The following is a 23,207-nucleotide window of genomic DNA, read 5'->3' on the forward strand; positions in this document are numbered from 1 at the left end:
ACCGCAACAGTGGAAATCAGCCCTAATACTTTTAGCCACAGCTCCTGAACAAGCACATGCAGATCAGCTGTTTCTGACATTATTGTCAGATCTGACAAGATTAGCTGCATGCTTGTTTCTGGTGTGATTCAGACACTTTTGCAGAGACTTAGATCAGCAGGGCTGCCAGTCAACTCATATAAAGGAAATTTTAAAATTTTAGTTTAAAAGGAAATTAATATAGCAGCCACCGTGTTCTTCTCACTTAAATTGCCCTTTAAAGGAGTTTTTTTGCATCCTAAGAATCAAACAAGCTGACATTTACCTGGGGCTTCTATCGGCCCCTTGCAGCCCATGCTCCGTTCCCCGCCGCCGGTCCTGGTGTAATCACACGAGTTATTACACTGCGGCTGTGCAGTAAGCTCCTGATGACGCGAGCAGGTGCTAACATTATTTGTCTGTTTAGACGAATATTAAACCAAGACCAGCGGCGGGAAACGGAGCATCGTAGGAGGACGGCACGGGACATTACAGCTGCAGAGGGCCGATAGAAGCTCCAGGTAAGTGTCAGCTTGTTTGATTGATTTTTAGAATCCCACAGAACCTCTTTAAAGAAGACCTAAACTCAAGCACTGCAGCCAAGGAAAACAAATACTACTGCGCATGCGCACACACCGACAAGGAGAACTTTGGGGCTCCCAGAGCTGGATCCCATCTACTGTGGAGGAAGGGGGAAACTTCTTTAGGATACAAAGGCCTCCCCTTCCCTGAGGTAAGTACCCCCCGGGGCAATTTTTTCTTACAAGTACACTTTAAGAAAAGAAGAGGGCATATGGGAGGGGAAAAGTAGGGGGCATTGGTGGGGAAACTGACTACAATTAGATTGCTGGCCTACATATTGTCAGTATTGGCAATCTGTAGGTAGAGTGCCATTATAGGTAGCCTTGCAAGTTCTTCTCCCCCCTCCCCCGCATACAAATGAACTGCCCGCCGGGAGACTTGGGCGCAGGATACAGCTGGTATACGGTTATTGCTGGAAGCTAAATTGCAGTGTTTTAAAAGCAACTTCAGCACTGTCTTCTGATGGCGCCGAAGTTACTGACTGTGCGCCGGTATAGCTGTAATTCCTGTTTCGGCGTATGATGGCGCCGGCTGTGCCCAAATCTCCTGCACTGTTATTACAGTGCTCGCCCCCCACCCCCGCATAATTATAGGTAGCCTAGTCCCACCATCAGAGAGCTGAGAACTAGGCAGTGACACCACAAAGTTCGGCTCCCCCTTGCTCACTCCTTGCTGTGCTGCCCTGTGGATTAGTTCTAACCTCAGATCATTGGTAAGCCAGCCGCAGAGAAGTGACAGTCAGGCAAACAGTGCGCGGTGACGGCGCGTGTACTTCAAGTACAGGAAGTGAGCAGTGATGTCCCTTTCTGTATCTGCACCATTACTGTGCACCATTTGCCTGGCTGTCTCCTCCACACTAATCTGAGGTCTGAAGTATGCTGCAGAGCAGCACAACAAGGAGCGAGGGAGGAAGAGCCAAACTTTGTGGAGGCATGACAGGACCAGGACAAGTGGCAAGCGGGCAATAAAGTGGCAGGCAAACCTAGTGTGTACCACCTGGCCAACAGCAAAGTACCACTGGTGGTACGCGTACCACATGTTGAAAAGCCTTGCTATAGAGCAGTGATGGCTAACCTTGGCACTCCAGCTGTGACAAAACTACAAATCCCATCATGCCTCTGCCTCCCCGAGTTATGCTTAGAGCTTTCAGAGTATTGCAATGCCTCATGGGACTTATAGTTCCACCACAGCTGGAGTGCCAAGGTTAGCCATCACTGCTATAGAGCCTTCCCGCTCCTCTTTCTGTCCCCGTTCCAGTGCTGGCTCCCATGGAGCAGTATTTGACCAATTTGGTAAAATACAGGATCTTCTCAAAAAATTAGCATATTGTGATAAAGTTCATTATTTTCTGTAATGTACTGATAAACTTTAGACTTTCATATATTTTAGATTCATTACACACAACTGAAGTAGTTCAAAGCATTTTATTGTTTTAATATTGATGATTTTGGCGTACAGCTCATGAAAACCCAAAATTCCTATCTCAAAAAATTAGCATATCATGAAAAGGTTCTCTAAACGAGCTATTAACCTAATTATCTGAATCAACTAATTAACTCTAAACACCTGCAAAAGATTCCCGAGGCTTTTAAAAACTCCCAGCCTGGTTCATTACTCAAAACTGCAATTATGGGAAAGACTGCCGACCTGACTGCTGTCCAGAAGGCCATCATTGACACCCTCAAGCAAGAGGGTAAGACACAGAAAGAAATTTCTGAACGAATAGGCTGTTCCCAGAGTGCTGTATCAAGGCACCTCAGTGGGAAGTCTGTGGGAAGGAAAAAGTGTGGCAGAAAACGCTGCACAACGAGAAGAGGTGACCGGACTCTAAGGAAGATTGTAGGGATGGACCGATTCCAGACCTTGGGGACCTGTGGAAGCAGTGGACTGAGTCTGGAGTAGAAACATCCAGAGCCACCGTGTACAGGCATGTACAGGAAATGGGCTACAGGTGCCGCATTCCCCAGATAAAGCCACTTTTGAACCAGAAACAGCGGCAGAAACGCCTGACCTGTACGTGACACTGGACTTCAGGCATTTTGGCATTTCCCTCTCCCCAGTCTTTCTCCAGACTCTGGCACCTTGATTTCCGAATGACGTGCAAATGTTGCATTCATCTGAAAAAAGTACTTTGGACCACTGAGCAACAGTCCAGTGCTGCTTCTCTGTAGCCCAGGTCAGGCGCTTCTGCCGCTGTTTCTGGTTCAAAAGTGGCTTGACCTGGGGAATGTGGCACCTGTAGCCCATTTCCTGCACACACCTGTATACGTGGCTCTGGATGCTTCTACTCCAGACTCAGTCCACTGCTTCCGCAGGTCCTCCAAGGTCTGGAATCGGTCCTTCTCCACAATCTTCCTCAGGATCCGGTCACCTCTTCTCGTTGTGCAGCGTTTTCTGCCACACTTTTTCCTTCCCACAGACTTCCCACTGAGGTGCCTTGATACAGCACTCTGGGAACAGCCTATTCGTTCAGAAATTTCTTTCTGTGTCTTACCCTCTTGCTTGAGAGTGTCAATGATGGCCTTCTGGACAGCAGTCAGGTCGGCAGTCTTACCCATGATTGCGGTTGTGAGTAATGAACCAGGCTGGGAGTTTTAAAAGCCTCAGGAATCTTTTGCAGGTGTTTAGAGTTAATTAGTTGATTCAGATGATTAGGTTAATAGCTCGTTTAGAGAACCTTTTCGTGATATGCTAATTTTTTGAGATAGGAATTTTAGGTTTTCATGAGCTGTATGCCAAAATCTTCAATATTAAAACAATAAAAGGCTTTGACCTACTTCACTTGTGTGTAATGAATCTAAAATATATGAAAGTCTAATGTTTATCAGTACATTACAAAAAATAATGAACTTTATCACAATATGCTAATTTTTTGAGAAGATCCTGTACTGCTCTGATTCCCCTGCCGCTGGGAATTTTGGAAGTGTTCGGGAGCCCGAGTGCTCCCAAAGATGGGCCACTCCATACTGCGCACGCGCGAGCGCTCTCTTTTGCTCACTCACGTATGCGCAGTATAGGGCCTGCCTGTCTTTAGGAGCACTTGGCTCCTGAAGCCTTCCGAAGTCCCCCGCCCAGGAGATTTAAATCGGGGAGCTGTCACTGCAATGAGAGGACCGAGAGAGGAAGGAAGGCACTATAGGATTTAGATTCGATTGCCATTGACTGCCCCCCCCCCTTTAAAGTGTACCTGAGACAGGAAAAAAAAACCTACCTGGGGCTTCCTCCAGCACCCTCCAGGCTGATCGCTCCCTCACTGACCACCACTGCTAGACTGACCGCAATTCGTCCCGAAAATCCTTCACTCGGGTCTAGTCTGTGCTGGCGCAGTCCAGCTGCGTGTGCTCCCCCATCGAGCCCCCACCGCTGTGAGCGTTCTGCGCCTGTCGCAAAGGGTGCATGACAGGGGCGCACATGCAAAGAATGCCCCAGACCAGAGGACCACCAGGGCGAATTGGGGATGATCCAGGCGGCAAAAGAGGACAGCGAGGGAGCGATCAGCCTGGAAGGGGCTGGAGGAAGCCCCAGGTATGTATATAATTCATTTTAAAATCCTCCCATCTCATGTTTACTTTAATGCTTTAAAACAGAATGCTGCAGCTTTTTTCTTACCTCTTGAACAGAAGCGATTTGCACCTTTCACCACTCTGACTCTAGAGCATAAGAGAGATGAGGCTAGAACATAAATAAGGAAAAAGAAATCCTAAGGAAACAGCTATTACTATGATATATTCAGAAACTTTTTGTAGTGTTACTTGCAGTGGAATTGCCTGTTCACAGTCACACCTTTTGTGTGTGTTTTTATTTGACAGATTTCTATGGGTAAACCATTACTTATAGCTCATTCTATGTCATCTTGCCTTTCAGTTTATGACACTCTGTGCTATCAGGATGAAAGACACAGAAAGGAACAGTAGATGGCAGTGTTGTTCTTTAATTCACCATCTGAAGCTGCTAGCAAATTAGCTCAATACATTCTTTCTCAGGATTCTACTTCATGGGCCTTGAGCTTCTCAGTATTAAAAAATTCCAGAGGTGACATCATAATTTGAGGTTAGTTCACGTATTTCACCCTCCAGGAAGCTGCAATAGAGAGCACTCTGTTCACCCAAAGGTGCGGACCTGGATGCCATAGTTGCCGCATCTCTACGGTTCGCAGTTTGGCATTTTAAAATGGGCCCAAGTAATCGACATGTAGTGAAGTGGCAATCAAAGCAAGGCACTCATCCGTGCTGCACCTTTTATGACCGCAGCTTTAGCATTCACAGCGCCTTGCTCTGCAGCTTTGGGACGTTTCCAGAGATGAACATTACACATAAGCCGCTTATTATTTTAAAATACCAGTTTATAATTAGTGGGTCATTGGTTAAGTGATAGCTATTTTTACCCTGTTTTGCCAGCATGTACTGTACGCTGGATATCAATAAGTATATCTGGGTTCACCTTCCAGTGAGTAAATGCTGCATCTTAAAGAGAACCTGTCTCTACAGCAGAGAGCACTGTTGTCTTGCTCTGACCAATGCTTAGAGAATGCAGCTGATCAGTATTTCAGGAAATAGTGATCTCTGCTGCATCAAAATGCCTGTAACCCTTTCAATTACACCACTGCCGTTTTCTGCACTGTAGCTCAGAATTCCAAACAGTCAGTGTGTCCCAAACTGGTTAGCGGTCTAACTGCTTTCTTCTGAACAAGAAACTCTGTCTGCATGGAGTTTTTGTGGTTTTATGCTGTGTGCTCTGGTTTTTATCTTATAACATACAGTACTTGGTTAATAGTGTGACCAGTAGCATTGCTAAGGAGCCGTGGGCCATGTGCAAGTTTTACATTGGGGACCCTTCAAGCACTCCATACATAACAACTGATCTGGAGAACCAAAGCCTGCCAAGGACAGTCAGGGAGTCAGAGAGGTGTAAGTACATATAAAGGTGACCATTACCAGCACACATCCAATGAAGAGCTAATGCTGTGATTGAAGGAGAGCGCCTGGTGGGCCCCTCTGGTCCAGGAGCCTCGATGCGGTCGCAACTTCTGCATCCACTATATCTATGCCATTGTGTGTGACCATATTATCTCAAGTGCGGGCTTCACAAAGTGTTGTTTACCCAAAAGTGTGCAGGATTACAAAGTCATTGAAGATTAAAGTCAGCCCAATGGTTACTCTTTTGGAGGGAGAGTTGCTATTTATGAATTTGATTAGTCTAAAAGACTTCCTCATTTGTACCACTTTTTGATCATATGTATAGATGTTTATAACAAAAAGTGTCATTACTGCAAAATTTTACAACCTCTAAATTATTCTGTTGTTTATATTAGGCCTAATTACATGGAGGGTGCAGCAACACACTGAAATCTCCATTTATGCCAGTGTGTTGTATACATGAGAGTGGTCTTAGGGCAACAGGGGGCAATAGAGGAGAACACTACGGGGCAAAAGCATAACTCCCAACTTTTGGAGCCAGGAAAAAGGCACACTAATACCCGCCATGCCATACTTTCAGCCATGCTCCAATTTATACAGTTTTCTAGTGTCTAGAGGTTCTCCCTTCCATCTTTTCCTGATGTCTAGTGCCCCCCTCCTACACCTCCCTGTTATCTAGTGCCCCCCATACAGTTCTTAAGTGTCCAGTAAGCCCCGCCTTCCATCCCCTATACAGTTCCTTGGTGTCCAGTGGTCCTTCTTCCCCTATATAGTTCCTTAGTGTCCAGTGGTCCTTCCTCCCTCCCCTATACAATTCCATGGTATCTGGTGGTCCTCCATCCCTTCCTCCACCATATAGCTTCCCTGGTGTTTATTGGTTTCCCCCTCCTTCCCCAATAATGCTACCTTGGTGTCTAGTGCTCCCCCTTTTCCTCCCCAATATAGTTTCTGATAATTTCCCCTCCTTCCCCAATAAAGCTTACTTGTTGTCTAGAGACCCTTGTCCTGTGCTGCCCCAGTATATGCAGCATGTCTGGTAGTCCTCCCTTCTTCCACCATATAGCTTCCCTGGTGTTTAGTGGTTTCTCCCTCCCTCCCCAATATAGCATACCTAGGTGTCTAATGATTGCCCCCTCCCTCCACAATATAGCTTACCTGGTGCCTAGCGCCTCCTCCCTCCCCAATGTAGCTTCCCTGGTGTCAAATGGTTCTACCCTCCCTCCCCAATATAGCTTCCCTGGTGTCTAGTGGCCCCCGTCCTGTGCTGCCCAAGTATATGCAGTAGAGTATGAGCGCAACGGTAGCCGTGCTTATTTCAGCTACTCCCGGCGCTGATTGCTGCTTTCTGTAATCCATTCTTTCCCTGTCTGTGACCAGATCACTGATCAGACCTGATGAAAAGATCACAGCCATGAAGACAGTGGTGGGAGGTTAGCAGAGAGGGGTGTGAGGAAGCAGCTAACAATCCTTGGTGCATATACAAACTGCAAGAAAGAGTAAGTGAGACAGCTGATCTCTCTTCAGATAGAAACATCAGCAATCAAATCAAATCAAATCAAAGATAGCTTTATTGGCATGACCAAGATTCATTACAGGTATCGCCAAAGCAAGGGGAAATAGGGGACATGGGAGGGGGTGGGGTAGGGGGACAGTGGCTAAGCAGTCTGTGGACATTTTTTAGGTTTACAGTTCCGTTATGCTCCTCTCAGTCTGTGGCATGCTGTGACATAGTGTGCAGCGATTGTCACTGTGGATTCCTCTTCTCCCAGTAGGATATATGTTTTTCTCTTGTCTTCTAGTGTGAGAAAGTCTGGGAATAGTTCCAACAATTTCTTAAAGTAAGTGTCCCTGGTTGCAGTATATTTGGGGCAGTGCAATAGGAAGTGGCTTTCATCCTCAAGGGTCTTCTGCTCACAGTGTTGGCATAGTCTCTCCTCCCTGGGTTTGTACATCTGTCTGTGTCTCCCAGGCTCTATTTCAAGGTTGTGAGCACTCAATCTGCAGACACTCAGGATTTTCCTCTCGAGAGTTTTGCAGCTTTTCCAGGTATGGGGCCATTTTATATTCTCTTTGTAGAGACTGGTATATGGTTATCTTTTGTGACTGTTTTATTTCACTCCTCCATTTTTCCACATCGTCTTCTTTGCTCTTAGCTGTGGTGTGTTTTAACTGGACTTTTGTTATGACCTGTGGGTCGGGGGTTGGAGGGAGTATAGAGCTGACCACGACTTTCAGTGCACACGGCTTTTCTTGGTCTTCATTGTGCAGCATGGCTTTGTAGTGGGGTGAGTCGGGGCTGCTGCTCTGTAGGTGGGCCCAGAAGGACAACACTCTCTTCTGTATCTCAAGCAGTAATGGGAATCTCCCCAGCTCACATTGGTGATAAGTGGATAGATTGGGGATGTTTTAGCATATTTCCAGTTCACTGATCCTTCAAGGTGTCTACTTTAAGCAACCATAATGTGTTGGTCATACCAACAGAATTCATTTTCTCTGGAGTTCTATTTTAACTGTTTTCAGACATAGGAATTCCAATACACCTGCCAGGTTTGTGAAATGAGTTTTAGCAGCACTCCGAAACCTCCACTTCATATCCATGACTGCCAGCAGGAAGTCTGACTACCAATAAAAGTGTGGGCTTTGCTAAATGAGGAAGGTGGTAATTCTCAGATGGCGTGATCCAGGCTCTCGGAAAAATATCCAGCAATTTTATCCTGGGATCTTCTGGGTCAGATGTCTGTCCTGAGGGCTGGATGTTTAATTTGCAATATCTGTGGCCATTCTCAGTCACCAGCTCTCTGTAGCCTCGATTCTAAATATAATAACAATAATAGCCACATGACTGTCTGTCTTACCCATGATGCATATCTGTTTCTGCAGGGAAAAATGATACATTTTACTGTATATCAATACATCACTTGGCTCCACTTTCATCCAGCGTGTGCCAGATTCACGGACTAAATATAGACGTTTAGTCGCTGTAACCTACCGAGCATCATTACAGGCACATCATCACTGTACAGCTTACATGCGCTGAAATGGTTCACTATAATACACATTATCCTAGTGCAGATCATTTGCAGGTGGCGTGGTATGTTGTATATCGTTTGTTGAAGTCTGGTGCAAATAAAGTGAAAGCAAAGCAAGTTAAGTTCCAGAGCATTCCTATTGGTTGCTGAAATCCTAATATGTAGGGGGTCTCTGGAAATAGAAATGGTCTGATGTTACTTTTGACAAGAAGCTAGAATTTAAATGATACCTCAGCGACTGTTATGGAACCGCTTATCAATTTGGCAGGGAGTTTTTACAAAAGGTGAACTATTCATGTATTTTTGCAAAAAAAAAAAAAAAAAATTACTGGTCAAAACTTTATTGAAAATGACAAAAATATGCATTAATAAAGCTACATACAGACAACATTTTTTTTTCAGTCACGTTGTGTTCAAAAAAATGATTGGGATGCTGTAAAACAATCGGTGGGAATTAAGGATAAAACCACCAACCAATTTCCTCAAAACTCCCGTGCCGGACTTTGCTGTGTGCAGAGGTGTCACCCTGTTGTTTCACTCATTTCTTTCTTTGCATATTCATTTGGGAATGGGGGATACTTTTACCCTTTGTTTCAGTTACAGTTATATTTACATTTGCTGTCAGGGATTTATTTTGCTCATCACCCATTTTATGTATTTGTATTATCGTGCTGTGTTTGAATTAATCAGGTTTGGGATTTCATTGCTGCCTTTTGGGGTGTCAGGCAACTAGCACACAACATCAGCCCCCTTCCCCATCATCTTCTTTCTAGGCACTGACATAGTGCTAAAGAGATTACCCCTGGGGCCTTTTCGCACTGTGGCCCATATGCAATTAACTTTTCCTCCTGAGTTTTCTCCTAAGTGATATTTTCAAACGTGTCAATAAAATGCCTTATAAATGACTAACAAGCAAAAAAAAATACATAAAATAGTTTTGATAGTACTTTTCCGCCTATTTTTTGGTACTTTTTCAATTGTAAAGTGCTGAAAAGTTATTCAAAATAGAAGATGAAAAATTATCACCTAGGAGAAAACACAGGGGGAAAAACTACTTGCATATGGGCCAGTGTCCATTGTGTTGTGTTGCAATGGATAATATCAATGCAACGCAATGCTATTCTTCTGGTGTGTTCACATAGAGCACAGTACAGCGCTGTGGGTTCTGATGCAGTAATGCTTGTGTTTACAGTGACAATGAGGCATAATTTCATTGCACTGGATGCCTCACTGTATGGTAACACAACAATGTTACTGCACAATGTGACTTTTCGGCTATGTTGATCACAACGCAACGTGCTCAGTGTGAAAGGGCCCTTAAACATGAAGTGGGAGGTATATGGAGGTTACCATATTTATTTCCTTTTAAACAATACCAGCTGTCCTGCTGATCATGCTGGCATCAGTCTGAATAAGACGCCTGAAAAAAGCATGTAAGTAATCTTGTTAGATTTTTTTCTGATCTGCATGCTTGTTCAGAGTCCAAGGCTAAAATTCTTGAAGGCAGACAGTCAGGCAATGTGCATTGTTTAAAATTAAAGAAATATGGCAACTTCCATATCCTTACTTCAGGTTCCTTTTAAGAATCAAGCAACAGATTCCCAAACAGATGATAACCCTGATGCTAAGAGGACATGTGAGCTACTTGATCGTCAAGAAAGAGTCACCAGCATCCATACCCCATATGGAACTGGTTAGAAATTGCAGAAGGGACCCAGGCATCTAGTTTTCTCTAGAGTGCTGAATTCGTGTTTCCAGTTCAGCACCATGGACAGCACTTGCATCTTGTCTTGTTCATCAAATGTTCAAAAATCTTCACTGATTAGAGAGCTGAGGGCTCTTTTCCATTGCAATTCATATGGCCGTGCATCAGCGTGGCTCTGCGTTGCATCATGTGATTCCCCCAGAGGCGTTTGCAATCCCATTCATTTATAATGAATAAGATGGTGGTGCAATTGCGCCAAAATGCATGCAACCATGCGCTGCAATTCTGTGGTGATGTATGGAAACATCAGACAATGCAGTCTATGCACTCTCTGATGTCCCTGCAAACGCATTTACAAAAGCACGGCTAAAAGTGTGCATATGCAAACGAGCCCTAAGGCCCAGGGCACACTAAAAGTTGCAAAGGGCACTTGCTAGCGTTTTGTGTCAGCATTTTGGTAGCAATGAAAGCTGCATTTTTTTGACGATTAAGCTAACTCATGTACAATATATTGGAGCCCAAATGCTCACAAAATGCTGCATGTCCTGCATTTGCGATTTCCAAAATCGCAATCTTTCTAGTGTGATCAACACCATAGACTTACACAAGCTAATCCTTTTTGAAAGCACCAGCAATTGTGGGAGCTTCAAACACGTGCCCAAAATCACTCTAGTGTGTCCCAGGCCTCATACAGCCTGGCTTCTAAGTCCTGTTCCTTGGCAGTATATGTCAGTCCCCCCTCCCCCCCCCCCCCTTTTTTTTTACTGTAAAATAATGAATCTGTCAGGTGAAGAGACTTTTACTCTGTGGAAACAAAAAAAAAAACAAAAAACAGTTCAGACATAATATGACAAACTTATTATTATTTTAATCATGCGTATATATGCCCCACCATCTCTGTTACAGTAAACAGGACTCATAATCATTTCAATTTATTTTTTAAGAACTCTGCATATGGTTTTCCTGTGGGGGGGGGGGGGGGGCAGCATATGGAGGTAGCTGTGGGCTGTCCTCTCTTGGGTGCCAAAATGTCCAGAAACAGTCCTGCCTTGATTTTATCTCTGCATATCAGCCCCTATAAGGCAGTCCAGGATATGACTACTAGGCAATAAACAGATATCAACTTTTTTTTAGGTAAAACATCCACCATTTTTTTTTCTGCTTCCTCGATGTGTGCTGTGAATAAGAAAGGGGCTGATTATATATGAGGAGAAAGCAAGCCAAGCCTGTAATAGATGTTTATTGACAAAATACTAATGCTAATTGCAAAGACCTTGTAAATAATGAAAATCTCACGTCGCACGCCATGCATCTTCATTGTTGCCTGCAAAAGGTATCCCCAACCAGCTTCTCCTTAGATGCAGCAAAGCAATCAGTCTTTTGTACTGCACCACAGATTACGGCATTGATCACCTCACGCTTTGTTATTCTCAGTACTGTCAGATGAAGGAGTTCTAAGGCACGCAGCTTTTTCTTCCCAGTAAAGTATTGTCGTGAGGAAAGGTGAGACAGGAATTGTTTCGTTCACTGCTTGTTTCTCAGACCCCCGCAGGCCGGGACACAGGCAGAGGTCACGGGGTGCATTGATTATATGTCTGACCCTCAGGTGTGCCGAATCAATAGTACTAACTCGCAGGGAAAAAGGAAAGAAAAAAAACACCCAGGCGCTCTTGCAAGAGCAAAAGTTTAAAGTCAGCCTTTTTCATACCGTAGTAAAACATACTCGCTGGAATATAAGAGTCAGCTTTGATAATCTATTACAAAGAGAGGTCTTTGTAATCACAGTGCCGTTCTCAGCAACATACAGCGTTCTCTGTAGTATTTATTACCTGCTCCGTAGGATTTAAGTAGCTTATTTGCATGATGTTAGTGGCACCAGATTGTAGGCAACAGGATACATGCTTGAAAGCAAAAAATAGCATGTATTAATTATCAATGTATGGCGGTAATGGCTTAATAACATCTTGATAAATCAACTTGTTTCCGCAAGAATCTAGATATTAACTAAATGGATAGATGGCTTTGAATTAATTAAAGATTGAATCAAAACCATTTTCACAGCCTCCTAAAGTGAGAAGGAATAACTGACACTTGTTTGAAAGCTCCGTTCCAGGCATACATCTACACACATCTGACAGTTTATTATGCAGAATGGCCAGATTGTTAACTTTTTGTGTTAAAAAAACACCAAGACTATGGCAGCTTATGTAAGTAAAGCTCCTGATTTAAAAAATGGTAGTCGAGTACCTGAAGCAACCCAGCTTAGAGTTAGCAGCAGGTTCTGAGGGCCCAGCTTCTGCTGCTGATTGGCTCATTCTCATCCAGCTGGTGAAACTGCAAGAGGTCGGAGTACAGTGTATTGTATATGAAAAGACTGCAGCCCACTGCTGTGGACATCTGTACTGCAGGAAAGGATGCCCCTTGACAGTGGTGTAACAAAGGAGCTTGGGGCCAAAATGCAAGTTTGACGTGGGGACAGCAACCACTGTATTGCTATGGAGCCCCAAAACCTACCAAGGACAGCTGCAGTGTCTGAGAGGTGTAATCAGAGTAAGGAAACAGTTTAAGGATTACCACTATTCAGTGTAGTAGCAGTAGAATATTGAGTACTATGCAATGCATATATAGAGGTGTTCATTACCAGCATAGCACCAATGAAAAGCTAGTAAGATGGATAAAGGTTGAGCCCTAGTGGGCCACCCTGTGGTCCAGGGGCCCATTGTGGTTGCAACCTCAGCATCCCCTATTGCAACACCACTACCCCTTGATCATATTCTTGAATGATGTTTTTTAGGAAATGAGCTAATCAAAAATGGAACAAAAATGGAATTCTAGGAAACAAAGACTGCATTGTAACCCAATTCAATGTGGCTCAGGCTCTTCCCCTGGATTCAGAGCGCTGGTGCTGTGGAAGTGGTTGGAGTGAAGGGCTGTGCAAGTTCTCCCACCTCTTCCACGACACTACATGTGACTGCACCTGGGTTGCCTAATCATCCCTTTAAATACTGACACATTTAAATTATGCAGGTTTTGTGGGTAATTACACATAAGACGTGCTTAAACCACATCTAACTAGCCACAAGATCTGTATAATTCATATGTGTCAGCAATTGAAGGGATATATTGGCAATAACCCCCCCCCCCCATGACACAGCACTTCACTATTGAATGGTGTTCAGGATACGAGTAGAAGTAGCAACATCCTTCCATCTCTAGAGTGTACCACACATGGGGCTTGATTCACTAAGAAAAATAGCATGCCTTAACAGAGTTAACATGCCTTATCAGAGTTCATATGCCTTATCAGAGTTCATATGCCTTATCAGAGTTCATATGCCTTATCAGAGTTAACATGTCTTATCAGAGTAGCATAGCGAGCGCTACAAACTTATGCCTGCTAATTGGCAACGACGAGAGCTCCACTCGTCCTGCCCTCAGCCCCTGCGGGTCCAATTACTTTAAAGGACATTATCCCCGCACTTTGATTGGTCCAATAGGCTGCCTGTCACTTGACAGGAAATTTGACAGGCAGCCTATTGGGCCAATCAAAGTGCAGGGATAATGGCCTTTAAAGTGATTGGACCCGCAGGGGTCAAGGCAGGATGAGTGGAGCATAAGTTTGTAGCGCTCGCTATGCTACTCTGATAAGGCATGCTAACTCTGATAAGGCATGCTATCTGTCTTAGCGAATCCACCCCATGATAAGGTCATCATGCACATACACATGTACACAATGGAAATTTGCTGGAAGAAAAGTCGGCTGTGGAGGCTACTAGATGAATTGTGATTGGGGTGGAGTAGCAGCCCTGTGCACACACAGTAAAAGTGCCCATCAGTAATGCAACTTGATTGTACAATCTTCCCAAGTCTATACAGAAGAAGGATAAAACCGATATCCAGCATATAACACATATTCAACGGATCCTCCTCTCTTGTTAAGTTATAATTACCTGCTGGGTCTGCCTCAATCCCTGTGAATCAATTCCAGGGCTCTGAGTCTGCTGACTTTCGGTGCATAGCCAGCCCCCTGCTGAAAAACCCCATGACTCGAGATAGAGAAAACCCGATGCTGTTTTTCAGCTGGGGGTGGAGTCAGCCCCCTTGTCCATGGCTAGGAATATATACTGTGCAGTGCATGCCTGACATTGGGTATGATCAATATTTTCCTAAGGGCTCGTTTTCACTTGGGGCAATTCGATGAGATTCCCGCCACACAAATTCGGACGGGGAATAACATCCTATTAAAATCAATAAGCTGCTTTCAAATGTTCATTTTTTGCCTCATGCATACAACTCCCCATAGCCATGTATGGCACAGCTAGAGGGAATCGCATGCGTACGCACATCAACACAAGTGCTGGTGTGCATCTCAGAAAGGTGAAACAGGCACTCATTGACATCTTATTGGGAAACATTGAATATTGCCCTCAGCACCTCTAGCTTTGTACTGCTTCATGCTGTACAAAGCTTTGGGAGTGAATACCTCATATTCCCACTGAGATCAGTTGATAGCGACAATGCACATGTCTGATCAATGGTCGATCAATAAAACAGGCAAATACGGATCTACTATGTCCTTATTTTTAAGGCCTAATAATAATTAATCTTATGTCTAACCTATAAAAAATAAAAACAAATTCATGCATGCATGGCCATCACATGCGTATTCTCTGACTGAGCTTTTAAGTAGCCATTTGAGCAATAGGTATTTATCCAAAGGGGAATTTTTTTTCAACCCTCCCCCCCCATTTATGTTATCACCATTTATCACCATTTATGTTTCCAACACTGAAAGCAACAAATCTGAATTGCAGCAAGATCAGCATACCAGCGTCAGTATGTCAGTAATTTAGCCGTCCACTCGCTATGGTGGTTGACTTTTGCTTGTTGGGTCTCGCATGAAAAACCCCGGTGAACCCCTCTAGCCTTCTCCAGTGAGTAACCAACTGAAAATATTAACTGCTATTAAATTCATGGCATATGGACAATCCTAGCCCAGTAACAAATCACTACCAAGAAACCAGTGTAATATATTCCCATTTTATAGAGGCTGAGCTCACATAATATTTAAGTGAAATGATAATATCAGCATTCCAAATAACGATGCAATTGAATGTAATTTAAATTCCTGCAGGTGATTCACTGCTAGCAATGGTGCTACTGCCTAGGGAATCACCTGTGTACCATAAACCCTTATTGTAGATGAAGTATTACACATCTGTAGCAGTATAATAGGAAAACTAAGGCCTTGTTTGCACTATGCACATTTTACATGGCACAAACGCGTGCTCTGTTTGCAGGTTACCCAGAAAAGCGTATCAGGAAAGCAGAAATCCATAATGCGGCAATGTGAGAACCTGAATATTGAAAACCATGGGCAGCCCAACTGGGTGTGTTGTTAGGCTTTGTCACTGTGCTACACAACACGCATAATGTGAACGAGGCCTAAGTACAAATGGTATGATTGGAGAGAAGGAGGAGGAGATCGGCACTGCTAATAAACTTTTTAATCCAGAGTGATGTACATAGATGCTTCAGCATGCAGTAAACTTGCATAATAATACAGGCATTTCAAGTCATCATGGAAGCAATGAATAGTGCAAACGTACCAGGTTTGCACTATTCATTGCTTCCATGATGACTTGAAATGCCTGTATTAATATGCAAGTTTACTGCATGCTGAAGCATCTATGTACATCACTCTGGATTAAAAAGTTTATTAGCAGTGCCGATCTCCTCCTTCTCTCCAATCATACTATACTGTCTTGTTGACGTCAGAGCACGCTTATGACACCAGAGTAACAGAAGAGGGTGTATGCTCAAGCAACATTCCCCCTGCTAGCAGCGTTTACTGGAGTGCCGACTCTTTTTCCCTCCTCTAAGTACAAATGGGCATACAGTGGAAACCCTTTGGAGTGTATATGTTATGTCCAGAACCCGAAGTCTGCCCACTTCGGGTTCTGGCCGGTCAAAACTAGAAGTGGCCGTGCCACTGCGGCCAATGCCCGAAATGAATCAAATCCTGGCGGCTCTGGCTCCTCCCCCTGCTCACCTCCTATTGAGTTCTGTCAGTAGGGGACACACATGCACCCAGAGTCATGTCATTCTTCGCCGCAGGGATTCGTGATCTTCGTTCCGGCAGAGTGGGCGCTGGAGGAAACAATGTCTGCAGCGTTCTGGCTCTGCTTCCTCACCGCGACGAACGACTCTGGGTGCACACGTGTCCCCAGCTGACCAATAGGAAGGGAGCAGAGGGAGGAGCCAGAGCTGGAGATGAATAAGTGGAGCTGCCGGGATATGATTCATTTCGGGCATTGGCCGCAGTGGCACGGCCACTTCTACTGTAGTTTTGACCGACAAGAACCTAAAGTGGCCAGACTTTAGGTTCTGGCCGTAACATATATATATATATGATTAGATTACCTGTCAAAGAGCAGAAAGAGACAGGTTGGTGCCTGGACTTTGAATACCTTGAGGCATGTCTGAAGAAAAAATGCAAAGCTAAATAAAAACACAGGCCTTTTGAGTGGAATCACTTGGTGAATTGGTATTGAAAGTCAAAAGTACAGAGAATCTTGAAAGGTGTAAGGAATCAATGCAGACTTGAAGCTTAGCATGATAGACTTTGGGCAGCAGAATTGTAAAAATGTAGCAAAGGAAAACTGGGGATAACCGTCCTTAGTAAACACCAGTTGCTTTCCCTTGCAATTGAATTAGAACTAATGGACGGCTAGGGGGGTTTCAGACAAATACTGTAAATCTTAATTAATTGTAATTGTTGTTAAATCAGCAACTGCCTGTAGTTGGAGGGGAATACATGCACACATTGGAGATAGTGTTAAAAGCACTGGATAAATAATATAGTTACATTCAACGTGTGTTCTAGTTACTGTGTTGTACTTTTTCCAACAAATATATTAAAAATATGTGACTTCTGGCTCCTGCATTGGTCCTGCTGGTCTAAGTTAGCAACTTATTCTTTTTGCCTGACTTTGACTCATTATCATCTCACTGATCATCCCTACTACCCTGAGATGGCATGTGAGATGCTAATAGTTCTGGTTTACAAAAATATGTAATGTTTACATGTAAACATTTATTTTTATCTTTAATGTGTAACTGTCGGGCATAAAATAAAAAATCAATTATTTATTTTTATCTGGTAAACAAGTAATAAGGATGCTAACTGGGCAATTCAGTAAAAAAAACACTATTACTTTTCTTGTTGATACACGATCATTCCCTAGTTTACCTGACTCTTATTTGGTACATTGCTGCACAAAGGAAGTTGCAGGGCATGCTGGGTTGTCTTTTTTTTGCTTCTTTACTTTCCTCTCAGACTTTGCTAATGCAGCCTGATTTCCCTCCTGTTTTCCCCTCCCACACCTCTGTTCCTCTCTGATTGGCAAATATTTATCATGCTGAGACAATGCACTTTATATTGCAGAGCTGGGTGGGAGTGTCTGAAGACTGGGAGGAAGGTGGGCAAATGCATACACAATCAGGCAGAGGAGAGTAAGGGAGGAAATGACATCAGGATTGGCTTCAAAATTGACACAGTTAAAATGGAGAATCCTAAGAAGGATTTTCTCTTTTTTTTTACTATAGAAAAATCACTAAAATCAAAACGTGGACAGTGCAGTACATAGGTTATGTAAGTTAAGCAAGTATTTACTTATACATGTGTTTTTTTCTGAGATAGTATGGCTGACAGCTCCTCTTTAAGCACTTTGTGCAAAATAGAAGTTTATAAATGTCCTATTTGTGCACCTTTAGTGCAAATAGGACGTTTATAAAAGTCTTGCTATTTTACTGAAATGCACATGCGCATGCATTTGAACCCTTCAACCCATGACATGAAGTGGGTTAGAAATCAAATTTACAGCTGGGCCCGTCCCCTTTTTTCTCAGTGGACGAAAAAATACTGTTAAGGTGACCCATGTATAAAACAATTTTTTTATATTTCTTTTCAATTTAAGACTTACAATAATTTTTTTTTCTGATTTTAACATTTGAGAAATTTGATTAATGCATCACAAACGTTTTCCCCGATCATGAAAAAAATGATTGCTCTGAAAGGGGTTAGGTCTGTAAACCAAGAAATTGACAATCTATCCTCCATTCAATGTGCCCCCAAAAAATCATACAGGAGTTTTTGTCACTTTCAATCGAGTTTTATTTTTTAAAAAATAGGAAAATAACATATGCAAACACAGTTGTAACTGAAGAATGATTCTATTACAAAAATAATTGTAGGTTAAAAGTCTCTTTAATCAGAATAACTGATACGCATGCTTATTGTTAGTTAGACAAAAGATTATACAAAAAAAATGCATTAGTGCTACCATTAAAGTAAACCTGAGATGGGACAGGAGATAAAAATGATACATACCTGGGGCTTACTTCAGGCCCCTCCATGCTGATTGCTCTATCCCCGTCCTTCGCCGCCTGGACTGCTCCTGCGCCGACTGGCCCTGACTGGAGGATTTTCCAGGGCCAGTTGCGGACGATCAAGGCATATGTATAATTTTTTTGTTTACTGTCTCAGGTACACTTTAAATGGTCTGAAACTCCACATAACATTCAATAAAAATGTGTTTTCCTACTTTTTATTACTCATACAGATATCATATTGGCTCTTGTGCATCAGTAATATTGTCTGTTTACAAAGTACAAGTTTCCAAAGTGTAGTTTATCTTGCCCTGAATGCTGGCATTGCATTTTATTCAAACTGCTTTTTAGTATATATTAATATCTTCTAATGAGCTTTTCTGAACTGTGTGTGTGTGCCTGAAGCACAGAGAGCTTTACAAAGACCTCCTTTTCACTTATTACACTGTGTTTACACACATTGAAACACCATTGAAATGTAAACAAAGATACTGTTATCTCCAGTTTAGATGCATATTTTATTATTATTATTATTTATTGTATTTATAAAGCGCCAACATATTACGCAGCGCTGCACAATAGATAAAAGGGTTAACATACAAGGTAGGACATACAGGAAACTCACAACAAAAGAAGATCATGCAAATGATTTGATAATACAGTGTCATAGGTCAAAATAGAGATTGTTCTAGTCCACAAAAGGGGCGATTGTTAGTAAGATTGCATAATCAAGCTGGAAACACTAAGGGAGAGGGCCCTGCCAGAGGCTTACAATCTAAAGGGTGGGGGTGGAGACAATAGGTGCATCTGTTGAGAGGGTGTCTAACAGAACATATTATGGTGCTGGTGTAGAGGGGGGTTTGAGAGCATGAAAGGGTGAGTCTTAAGAGCTTGTGTGAAGGTATTAAAGGTGGGGACGAGTCTGGTGGCTGGAGGGAGCGAGTTCCAGAGAGCAGCTTATTGCGGGTGGACCTGGCATTCCAGAGGCCACAGGAAACAGGGAGCGAATGCCTAGGGGTAGGATGGATAGGAATAAGGTTATGCAGAGGGGGTGTGTGTATAGAGTGTGGGGGGAAGGAAGGGAGGTGCATGGGGGTTGAGGGCTAAAAGGGAGTCTAAGGACAGAAGGGGAGAGGTTGAGGGGAAACAGAAGGACAAAGCAGAATAGCAGGACAAAGTGCTTTGTTTAATGATTTCAGTGATCTGCTTAAAAAAAATTTCTGGGATAGTAGCTTTCGAGCTGTGAGGAATCTTTTAGAGCAAAGTAGAAATTCTGACTTTCAGACCACTTTAAAATCACTTAAGGACCAGGGGATTTTGCTGTGATCAGTGCTGCGTGGGCTCTTCAGCCCACGGCACAGATCACTTTGCAGGCAGGGTGACCAGACTTCCCCCTTTTTTCCCCACTAGAGGGATGTCCTGCTGGGGGGGTCTGATCGCCGCCGGCTACCTGCGTTTAGCGGGGGGGGGCTCTCCTCAAAGCCCCCCTCCGCAGCGATTCCCAGCCTCGCTCCCTTTCCCTCCCTCCCCTCTTCTTTCTGGGCGGCACAGGACGGCGATCCGTCCTGCGCCACCTCTGATAGGCTTCAGCCTATCAGATGCCGGTGATCCCCGGCCAATCAGAGGCCGGGGATCGCCGATCTCCTTTACGGCGCTGCTGCGCAGCAGCGCCGTATGATGTAAACACAGGGGATTTCTTCCCCGCATGTTTACATTTAGCCTGCGAGCCGCAATCGGAGGCTCGCAGGCTGTTCACAGAGACACCCTCTGTGAACTGACATGGAACGGCTGCTCGTGGTAACACCACTTCGACCTGCCGATGCCTATCGGCAGGGGCGTAGCAATCGGGGGTGCAGCGGTAGCGACCGCATCGGGGCCCTTGGGCCAGAGGGGCCCCGAAGGGCCCTCCCTCAACTACAGTATTAGCTCTCTATTGGTCCTGTGCTGATAATAATCACTTCTATAGATACTTTGAATAGTGGTAATCATTAACAAGCTGTTCCCCATCCTTTGCTTGCACCTCTAACACTGTAGTTGCCATTGGCAGGTTTTGGTGCACCGTATCAATTGCTATGTATAGAGTGCTTGGGGGGCCCCATTGTAAAACTTGCATCGGGGCCCACAGCTCCTTAGCTACGCCACTGCCTATCGGCGTTAGGCGGTCGTTGAGTGGTTAAGCAATAAGTATTTTTTTAAATGGGAATGTAGATGGCAGCCTCCATAGTCCTCTCACTAATAGTTTCCAAAACACACCTCCCCTAAAAATTTGCATATAAAGAGAAGACCTTGACATTACTCAATCCAAAAGTCCTCTTTCAAAACTCTGTTATAAGAATATTCTTTGCAATACGTAGCTGTGCAACCAGCAGTAACAGAACTAATACCATGGAAAGATGTGCGCATTTGCAGGCAATGAGTTATCTTCTCGGATCTTCTTGATGGCTGGTAGCTCCATCATAATGTCATATTATTAATGTGTAGGTAACATTTCTCAAGCTGTGTTTTAATGTACAGAGATGATGATGGTGCATTATAACTCCCAGGCAATTACCTATTGAAATAATAATATACAGTACAGTTTATGCAGTTGTCTGTATAGAGATGTACAGTTTCATTGATCACAGGTGTAGCTATTTAAGGTATAAGCTAAGACTGACAATACACTTACGCAGATTGTTATATACATTTGCTCTATTAAATAGTCATTTACTGCTATTTTCAATACGATGGAGTATACTTACATAATTTAATGCATCTCTCTGTGGCAGTCGGTGTAAGCAATTATTTATAAAGCACATTGATAGTCCATAGCGGCATCCAGCATGCAACAGCAGGCGTGCACATAGCCGTAATGGCAGCCATTAGACATCCACTGATACAGAAAGAAAGGTTCATAGGTATGAAAGCCTACAGTATGCTTACAGTGGTATGCTGGACACGCATCAATTTTACATTGATTTTTTTTTATTATTGGATTGGAATTTTCAATCATGGTTTGGGGACATTTGCTGTTGATGATGGCTACAAATTTACTATGCTTATGATTTGACTGAAATCATTACTATTTCCAAATAAATCTTTAGGTGATCATTTCTATTCCATGTTCTAAAAGGGTAAACTGAAAAACTATTTGCTTAGAACTTAAACCACAAATGTTATCCAGGCTCTGTGTAGGCTGCAGAGCTTTTTCTCCACTTCTTTTTTTGATGGTCAAATATAATCACATGGGATGGGGGTGGGGTGGGGGGGCTGGACAGCTTTCAGTCCAGAAGAAATCGATTGCAAATGAACTTACAGGAGCCAGCCAGGTCATTTTAATATATCTTTTGGAAAACATACAGACGTGCAATGCATTGAGCATTGTGTATACTATCATGTGCTTTAAAAATGGAAGGGCTGAGAGTACTAGGCTTTTAGCCTCCATGCTGGCCTAGGTCTTGGACTATGTGGCCTGTGCAGAAATACACTCCAGACTACCAAGACATTTGCCTTGCTAAATCTCTGCTACCTCACATCTGACTAGGTGCTGCTGGTCTTAGGGCCCTTTTCCACCAGCGCGTTTGCGCTGGCTGAATCGCAAAAACGCAAACCGCTAGCGATTTTACAATCGCTACGGTTTGCTTTTTAACATAGGAATCGCGGTAGGTAATTTCCACTACCGCGATTCGTTTTTTACTTGATCGCGATCGCGCCGCGGAGCGACTTTTGCCGCGATTTTGCTATGCAGTGCATAGCATAGCAAAACCGCGGCCGCGAACGTCGGTGAATCGGCGGTAATTGCGATTCAGCAATCGCTAGCGTTCAGCGTGAACGCTAGCGATTGCTAGTGGAAAAGGGCCCTAAGTCTGTCTGTGCGTTGTTGCTGGTATGCAGGCTCAGGGCAAGTCATAAATAAGGGCAAGTCATAAATAAGGGCAGGGCTGGGCCAAGGGAGAGGCTCAGGAGGCAGCAACCTCTGGGTGCAGAGCCCAGAGGAAACCCCTGAGCCTCCCAGAGAGCCCACTCGGCTGGCGATATGCAGAGCTGTGCGGAGTGGAAAGCATGGGTAAAACTCACCTGTCAGTGATGCCAGGAACTTCAGCATGTCTTCTCCACATTGCACAGTTCAGCAGAAAGGTGCCAGTTCATCTACTGGTACCCTTCCTTACTGCACCACTGCAGGTTAGAGATGTGTGCGAACAGTTCGGCAGTGAACAGTTATGGGCAGCCTGGCTCTGTAGTACTTCCGGGTTCGCTAGGTCCCTCAGTAGTACGCAGGCCTGGCAGAACGTGTCCTTGATTGCGCGCCTGTGGCCGGAAATGCTCTGTCTGCGTGAAGCAGAGCGTGCCCGGCCACAGGTGCGCAATCAAGGACACGCTCTGCCGGGCCAGCGCCTGCGTACTACTGAGGGACCTAGCGACCCGGAAGTAGTACAGAGCCAGGCTGCCCATAACTGTTCGCAAACAGTTCGAAAACATCTCTACTGCAGGTATCAGAGAGTAGAAGCTGTGACTGTGCAACATGGAGAAGACATGCTTCAGTTCCTGGTGACATTAACGGGTGAGTTGTTTTTGCCCTTTCTGCTC

Source organism: Hyperolius riggenbachi, chromosome 3 (genome assembly GCF_040937935.1).
Source record: "Hyperolius riggenbachi isolate aHypRig1 chromosome 3, aHypRig1.pri, whole genome shotgun sequence".
NCBI classification, from domain to species: domain Eukaryota; kingdom Metazoa; phylum Chordata; class Amphibia; order Anura; family Hyperoliidae; genus Hyperolius; species Hyperolius riggenbachi.